Genomic DNA, 9,651 nt, shown 5'->3' with positions numbered 1-9,651 from the left:
AAACAGTAACAGACACTGACAGATACACAATTAATCCCGAATTCACAAACACTAACAGACACTGACAGATACAGGATTAATACCACAATCGCAAACAGTAACAGACACTGACAGAAACAGAATTCATCCCACACTCACACACAGTAACAGACACTGACAGATACAGAATTAATCCCACACTCAAGCACAGTAACACACACTGACAGATAAAGAATTCATCCCACACTCAAACGCAGTAACATATAGTGACAGATACAGAATTAATCCCACACCCACACACAGTAACAGACACTGACAGATACACAATTAATCGCACTCTCACACACACTAACAGATACTGACAGATACAGAATTAAAACCACACTCAGACACAGTAACAGACACTGACTGATACAGAATTCTTCCCACACTCACACATAGTAACAGGCGCTGACAGATACATAATTAAACCCACACTCACACACAGTAACAGACACTGACAGATGCAGAATTCGTCCCACACTCACACACAGTAACAGACACTGACAGATACAGAATTGATCCCACACTCACACACAGTAACAGACACTGACAGAAACAGAATTATTCCCACACTCACATGCAGTAACAGACAGTGGCAGATACAGAATTAATACCACGCTCACACACAGTAACAGACACTGACAGATACAGAATTAATCCCACACTCACACATAGTATCAGACAGTGACAGATAGAGTAATAATCCCATACACACACACACACAGTAACAGACACTGACAGACACAGAATTAATCCTACACTCACATACAGTAACAGACACTGACAGATACAGAAATAATCCCACACTCACACACAGTAACAGACAGTGACAGATACAGAATTAATCCCACACTCACATACAGTAACATACACTGACAGATAGAGAACTAATCCCACACTCACACACAGTAACTGACAGTGACAACTACAGAATTAACCCCACACTCACACACAGTAACACACCCTGACAGATACAGAATTAATCCCACACTCACACACAGTAACAGACACTGACAGATACAGAATTAATCCCACACTCACACACAGTAACACACACTGACAGATACAGATGTAATCCCACACACACACACAGCAATAGACACTGACAGATACAGAATTCATCCCACACTCGCACACACTAACAGACACTGACAGATACAGAATTCATCCCACACTCACACATAGCAACAGACGCTGACAGACACAGAATTCATCCCACACTCAAACGCAGTAACAGATAGTGACAGATACAGAATTAATCCCACACTCACACACACTAACAGACACTGACAGATACAGGATTAATACCACACTCACAAACAGTAACAGACACTGACAGATACACAATTAATCCCGAATTCACATACACTAACAGACACTGACAGATACAGGATTAATACCACACTCAGAAACAGTAACAGACACTGACAGAAACAGAATTCATCCCACACTCACACATAGCAACAGACGCAGGCAGATATAGAATTAATCCCACACTCACACACAGTAACAGTCACTGACAGATACAGAATTGATCCCACTCTCACACACAGTAACAGACAGTGACAGTTACAGAATTATTCCCACACTCACACACAGTATCAGACAGTGACAGATACAGCATTTATCCCACACTCAAGCACAGTAACACACACTGACAGATACAGAATTCATCCCACACTCAAACGCAGTAACAGATAGTGACAGATACAGAATTAATCCCACACTCACACACAGTAACAGACACTGACAGATACACAATTAATCGCACTCTCACACACACTAACAGATACTGACAGATACAGAATTAATACCACACTCAGACACAGTAACAGACACTGACAGATACAGAATTCTTCCCACACTCACACATAGTAACAGGCGCTGACAGATACATAATGAAACCCACACTCACACACAGTAACAGAAACTGACAGATACAGAGTTAGTCCCACACTCACACACAGTAACAGACACAGACAGATGCAGAAATAATCCCACACTCACACACAGTAATAGACACTGACAGATACAGAATTCATCCCACACTCACACACACTAACAGACACTGACAGATACAGAGTTAGTCCCACACTCACACACAGTAACAGACACAGACAGATGCAGAAATAATCCCACACTCACACACAGTAACAGACACTGACAGATACAGAATTAATCCCACACTCACACACAGTAACAGACACTGACAGATACATAATTAATACCACACTCACACACAGTAACAGACACTGACAGATACAGAATTCTTCCCACACTCACACATCATCACAGACGCTGACAGATACAGAATTAATGCCACACGCACACACAGTAACAGACACTGACAGATACAGAATTAGTCCCACACTCACACACAGTAACAGACACTGACAGATACAGAATTGATCCCACGCTCACACACAGTAACAGACACTGACAGAAACAGAATTCATCCCACACTCACACACAGTAACAGACAGTGACAGATACAGAATTATTCCCACGCTCAGACACAGTAACAGACACTGACAGATACAGAATTAATCCCACACTCACACACAGTGACGGACACAGACAGATACACAATTAATCCCGCATTCACACACACTAACAGACACTGACAGATACAGGATTAATACCACACTCACAAACAGTAACAGACACTGACAGATACACAATTAATCCCGAATTCACAAACACTAACAGACACTGACAGATACAGGATTAATACCACAATCGCAAACAGTAACAGACACTGACAGAAACAGAATTCATCCCACACTCACACACAGTAACAGACACTGACAGATACAGAATTAATCCCACACTCAAGCACAGTAACACACACTGACAGATAAAGAATTCATCCCACACTCAAACGCAGTAACATATAGAACATAGAACATAGAACATAGAACATACAGCACAGAACAGGCCCTTCGGCCCACAATGTTGTGCCGATCCTTTGTCCTCTGTCAAGGACAATTTAATCTATACCCCATCATTCTCCTTTATCCATATACCTATCCAAAAGCCTTTTGAAAGTCCCTAAAGTTTCTGACTCAACAACTTCCCCGGGCAAGGCATTCCATGCCTCGACCACTCTCTGGGTAAAGAACCTTCCCCTGACATCCCCCTTATATCTCCCACCCTTCACCTTAAATTTATGACCCCTTGTAACGCTTTGCTCCACCCGGGGAAAAAGTTTCTGACTGTCTACCCTATCTATTCCCCTGATCATCTTATAAACCTCTATCATGTCACCCCTCATCCTTCTCCTTTCTAATGAGAAGAGGCCTAGAATGTTCAGCCTTTCCTCGTAAGACTTATTCTCCATTCCAGGCAACATCCTGGTAAATCTCCTCTGCACCCTCTCCAAGGCTTCCACATCCTTCCTAAAATGAGGCGACCAGAACTGCACACAGTACTCCAAATGAGGCCTTACCAAGGTCCTGTACAGCTGCATCATCACCTCACGGCTCTTAAATTCAATCCCTCTGCTAATGAACGCTAACACCCCATATGCCTTCTTCACAGCCCTATCCACTTGAGTTGCAACTTTCAATGATCTATGCACATAGACCCCAAGGTCTCTCTGCTCCTCCACATGCCCAAGAACCCTACCGTTAACCCAGTATTTTGCATTCATGTTTGTCCTTCCAAAATGGACGACCTCACACTTTTCAGGGTTAAACTCCATCTGCCACTTTTCAGCCCAGCACTGCAACCTATCCAAGTCCCTTTGCAGACGACAATAGCCCTCCTCGGTATCCACAACTCCACCAACCTTTGTATCATCTGCAAATTTACTGACCCACCCTTCGACTTCCTCATCCAAGTCGTTAATAAAAATCACAAACAGGAGAGGACCCAGAACTGATCCCTGCGGCACGCCACTGGTAACTGGGCTCCAGGCTGAGTATTTACCATCTAAGACCACTCTCTGCCTTCTATCAGTTAGCCAATTCTTAATCCAACTGGCCACATTCCCCACTATCCCATGCCTCCTGACTTTCTCCATAAGTCTACCATGGGGGACCTTATCAAATGCCTTACTAAAATCCATGTACACCACATCCACTGGTTTACCCTCATCCACTTGCTTGGTCACCTGCTCAAAGAATTCAATCAGGCTTGTGAGGCAAGACCTACCCCTCACAAAACCGTGCTGACTGTCCCGAATCAAGCAGTGTCTTTCCAGATGCTCAGAAATCCTATCCCTCAGCACCTTTTCCATCAACTTGCCTACCACCGAAGTAAGACTAACTGGCCTGTAATTCCCAGGGTTGTTCCTATTCCCTTTCTTGAACAGGGGCACAACATTTGCCACCCTCCAATCACCTGGTACCACCCCCGTCAGCAGAGAAGATGAAAAGATCATTGCCAGCGGCTCTGCAATTTCATCCCTTGCTTCCCATAACATCCTTGGATATACCCCGTCAGGCCCGGGAGACTTGTCTATCTTCAAGTTATTCAAAAACCCCAACACATCTTCCCTCCTAACGAGCACTTCCTCGAGCTTACCAGTCTGCTTCCCACCGTCCTCTTCAGTAATACACCCCTTCTCATTCGTAAATACCGAAGAGAAGTACTCATTCAAAACCTCACTTATCTCTTCCGGCTCAACACACAGTCTCCCGCTATTGTCCTTGACCGGACCTATGGTCCCCCTAGTCATCCTCATATTTCTGACATACGCGTAAAAGGCCTTGGGGTTTTCTTTTATCCTACCCGCCAAGCATTTTTCATGCCCTCTCTTAGCTCTCCTAATCCCTTTCTTCAGATCCTTCCTGGCCAACTTGTATCCCTCCAGAGCTATGCCTGTGCCCTTTTTCCTCAACTTTATATACGCATCCTTCTTCTTCCTAACAAGACTCTCAACCTCTCTTGTCAACCACGGTTCCCTCACATGACCATCCCTTCCCTGTCTGACAGGGACATGCTTATCAATGGCCCCTACTATCTGCTCCTTGAAAAAGTTCCACATTTCGACCGTGCCCTTCCCTGCCAGCATATGCTCCCAACTTATGCTCCTCAGTTCCTGCCTGACAGCATCATATCTACCCTTCCCCCAATTGTAAACCTTGCCCTGTTGCACATACCTATCCCTCTCCATTACCACAGTGAATGCTACAGAATTGTGATCACTATCTCCAAAGTGCTCGCCCACCAACAGCTCTATCACTTGCCCTGGTTCATTACCTAGTACCAAATCCAATATTGCCTCCCCTCTGGTCGGGCAGTCTACATACTGAGTCAGAAAAGCTTCCTGGACATACTGCACAAACACTACCCCATCCAAACTATTCGATCTAAAGAGTTGCCAATCAATATTTGGGAAGTTGAAATCCCCCATAATTACTACCCTGTGACTTCTGCTCCTTTCCAAAATCTGTTTCCCAATCTGCTCTTCCACCTCCCTGCTGCTATTGGGGGGCCTATAGAAAACTCCCATCAAGGTGACTGCTCCTTTCCTGTTCCTGACCTCAACCCACAGTGCCTCAGTCGGCAGATCCTCCTCGAAAATTCTTTCAGCAGTTGTTACACTATTTCTAACTAACAATGCCACCCCCCCACCTCTTTTACCACCATTCCTAATCTTATGAAAACATCTATAACCAGGTACCTCCAAAAACCATTCCTCCCCCTCACCTATCCACGTTTCAGTGATGGCCACAACATCGTAGTCCCAAGTGCCCATCCACGCCTTCAATTCACTCACCTTATTCCTGATGCTTCTTGCGTTGAAGTATACGCACTTTAACCCTTCTCCGTGCCCATCTGTCCTCTGTGACAGTGCTACCTTCCCCAATACCTCACTACACTCTTTGTCTTTCTGAGTGGACCCACTGGTCCCTGGATTACAAGTCCGGTTCCCATCCCCCTCCCAAACTAGTTTAAACCCTCCCGAACAGTACTAGCAAACCTCCCTCCCAGGATATTGGTGCCCCTCTGGTTCAGATGCAGCCCGTCCTGTTTGAACAGGTCCCATCTTCCCCAGAATGCAGTCCAATTATCCAAGAACTGGAAGCCCTCCCTCCTACACCATTCCTGCAGCCACGTGTTCAGCTGTGCTCTCTCCCTATTCCTAGCCTCACTATCACGTGGCGCCGGCAACAAACCAGAGATAACAACTCTGTCCGTCCGAGCTTTCAGCTTCCAGCCTAACTCCCTAAACTCACTTCTAACATCTGTGCCACCCTTCCTTCCTACGTCGTTGGTGCCAATGTGCACCACGACCTCTGGCTGCTCCCCCTCCCCTTTAAGGATCCTGAAGACGCGATCACAAACATCACGGACCCTGGCACCAGGGAGGCAACAAACCATCCGTGCGTCTCGCCTGCGCCCACAGAACCGCCTGTCCGTACTCCTCACCATCGAGTCCCCGATGACTAGTGCTCTCCCATTCTCCCTCCTTCCCTTCTGAGCCACAGTGCAGGACCCCGTGCCAGAGGCCCGGTCACTGCAGCCTGCCCCCGATAGGCCGTCCCCCCCAACAGTATCTAAAACTGTATACTTGTTGTTGAGGGGAACGACCACAGGAGATCCCTGCACTGACCTCTTCCCACCTCTAACTGTTACCCAGCTGCCTTTGATTTGTGGAGTAACGACCTCCGTGTAGCTTCTATCTATCAACCCCTCAGCTTCCCGAATGATCCTCAGTTCATCCAGCTCCAGATAGTGACAGATACAGAATTAATCCCACACCCACACACAGTAACAGACACTGACAGATACACAATTAATCGCACTCTCACACACACTAACAGATACTGACAGATACAGAATTAAAACCACACTCAGACACAGTAACAGACACTGACTGATACAGAATTCTTCCCACACTCACACATAGTAACAGGCGCTGACAGATACATAATTAAACCCACACTCACACACAGTAACAGACACTGACAGATGCAGAATTCGTCCCACACTCACACACAGTAACAGACACTGACAGGTACAGAATTGATCCCACACTCACACACAGTAACAGACACTGACAGAAACAGAATTATTCCCACACTCACATGCAGTAACAGACAGTGACAGATACAGAATTAATACCACGCTCACACACAGTAACAGACACTGACAGATACAGAATTAATCCCACACTCACACATAGTATCAGACAGTGACAGATAGAGTAATAATCCCATACACACACACACACAGTAACAGACACTGACAGACACAGAATTAATCCTACACTCACATACAGTAACAGACACTGACAGATACAGAAATAATCCCACACTCACACACAGTAACAGACAGTGACAGATACAGAATTAATCCCACACTCACATACAGTAACAGACACTGACAGATAGAGAACTAATCCCACACTCACACACAGTAACTGACAGTGACAACTACAGAATTAACCCCACACTCACACACAGTAACACACCCTGACAGATACAGAATTAATCCCACACTCACACACAGTAACAAACACTGACAGATACAGAATTAATCCCACACTCACACACAGTAACACACACTGACAGATACAGATGTAATCCCCCACACACACACAGCAATAGACACTGACAGATACAGAATTCATCCCACACTCGCACACACTAACAGACACTGACAGATACAGAATTCATCCCACACTCACACATAGCAACAGAGGCTGACAGACACAGAATTCATCCCACACTCACACACAGTAACAGTCACTGACAGATACAGAATTGATCCCACTCTCACACACAGTAACAGACAGTGACAGTTACAGAATTATTCCCACACTCACACACAGTATCAGACAGTGACAGATACAGCATTTATCCCACACTCAAGCACAGTAACACACACTGACAGATACAGAATTCATCCCACACTCAAACGCAGTAACAGATAGTGACAGATACAGAATTAATCCCACACTCACACACAGTAACAGACACTGACAGATACACAATTAATCGCACTCTCACACACACTAACAGATACTGACAGATACAGAATTAATACCACACTCAGACACAGTAACAGACACTGACAGATACAGAATTCTTCCCACACTCACACATAGTAACAGGCGCTGACAGATACATAATTAAACCCACACTCACACACAGTAACAGACACTGACAGATGCAGAATTCGTCCCACACTCACACACAGTAACAGACACTGACAGATACAGAATTGATCCCACACTCACACACAGTAACAGACACTGACAGAAACAGAATTATTCCCACACTCACACGCAGTAACGGACAGTGACAGATACAGAATTAATCCCACACTCACACATAGTATCAGACAGTGACAGATAGAGTAATAATCCCACACACAAACACACAGTAACAGACACTGACAGACACAGAATTAATCCTACACTCACACGCAGTAACAGACACTGACAGATACAGAATTAATCCCACACTCACACACAGTAACAGACAGTGACAGATACAGAATTAATCCCACACTCACACACAGTAACAGACACTGACAGATACAGAATTAATCCCACACTCACACACAGTAACACACACTGACAGATACAGATGTAATCCCACACACACACACAGCAATAGACACTGACAGATACAGAATTGATCCCACACTCACACACAGTAACAGACACTGACAGAAACAGAATTATTCCCACACTCACACGCAGTAACGGACAGTGACAGTTACAGAATTAATTCCACACTCACACACAGTAACAGACACTGACAGATACAGAATTAATCCCACACTCACACACAGTAACACACACTGACAGATACAGATGTAATCCCACACACACACACAGCAATAGACACTGACAGATACAGAATTCATCCCACACTCACACACACTAACAGACACTGACAGATACAGAATTAATACCAGACTCACGCACAGTATCAGACACTGACAGATACAGAATTCATCCTACACTCACACATAGCAACAGACGCTGACAGACACAGAATTCATCCCACACTCAAACGCAGCAACAGATAGTGACAGATACAGAATTAATCCCACACTCACGCACAGTAACAGACACTGACAGATACACAATTAATCGCACTCTCACACACACTAACAGACACTGACAGATACAGAATTCATCCCACACTCACACACACTAACAGACACTGACAGATACAGAGTTAGTCCCACACTCACACACAGTAACAGACACAGACAGATGCAGAAATAATCCCACACTCACACACAGTAACAGTCACTGACAGATACAGAATTGATCCCACTCTAACACACAGTAACAGACAGTGACAGTTACAGAATTATTCCCACACTCACACACAGTATCAGACAGTGACAGATACAGAATTTATCCCACACTCAAGCACAGTAACACACACTGACAGATACAGAATTCATCCCACACTCAAACGCAGTAACAGACACTGACAGATACACAATTAATCGCACTCTCACACACACTAACAGATACTGACAGATACAGAATTAATACCACACTCAGACACAGTAACAGACACTGACAGATACAGAATTCTTCCCACACTCACACATAGTAACAGGCGCTGACAGATACATAATTAAACCCACACTCACACACTATAACAGACACTGACAGATGCAGAATTCGTCCCACACTCACACACAGTAACA

This window comes from Heterodontus francisci, chromosome 21 (genome assembly GCF_036365525.1).
Source record: "Heterodontus francisci isolate sHetFra1 chromosome 21, sHetFra1.hap1, whole genome shotgun sequence".
In the NCBI taxonomy this organism is placed as follows: Eukaryota; Metazoa; Chordata; class Chondrichthyes; order Heterodontiformes; family Heterodontidae; genus Heterodontus; species Heterodontus francisci.
This window is presented reverse-complemented; position numbering follows the sequence as displayed.